Source organism: Acanthamoeba castellanii (assembly GCF_000313135.1).
Source record: "Acanthamoeba castellanii str. Neff unplaced genomic scaffold scf7180000084771, whole genome shotgun sequence".
NCBI classification, from domain to species: Eukaryota; Discosea; order Longamoebia; family Acanthamoebidae; genus Acanthamoeba; species Acanthamoeba castellanii.
In genome coordinates, this window is record NW_004457367.1 from 1 (window position 1) to 216 (window position 216).

Below are 216 nucleotides of genomic sequence, written 5' to 3' on the forward strand. Positions count from 1 at the left end.
CTCCTCCTCCTCCTCCTCCCCTCCCTCTTGTGCGTATGTCGACCGTACGTGTGTGTGTTGCGTGTGTCGTGTGTGTCCGGAATTGCACGACCAGGAGCCCTGCTCGTGTGCACGCTGCTGGGGTGCATCGCCATCGTGGGGTTCCAGCAGTACCGCCTCCGCAACATAGTCGCCGGTACGCGCCCGCCCGCCCGGGCTCTCCTCGAGGCGTGAATC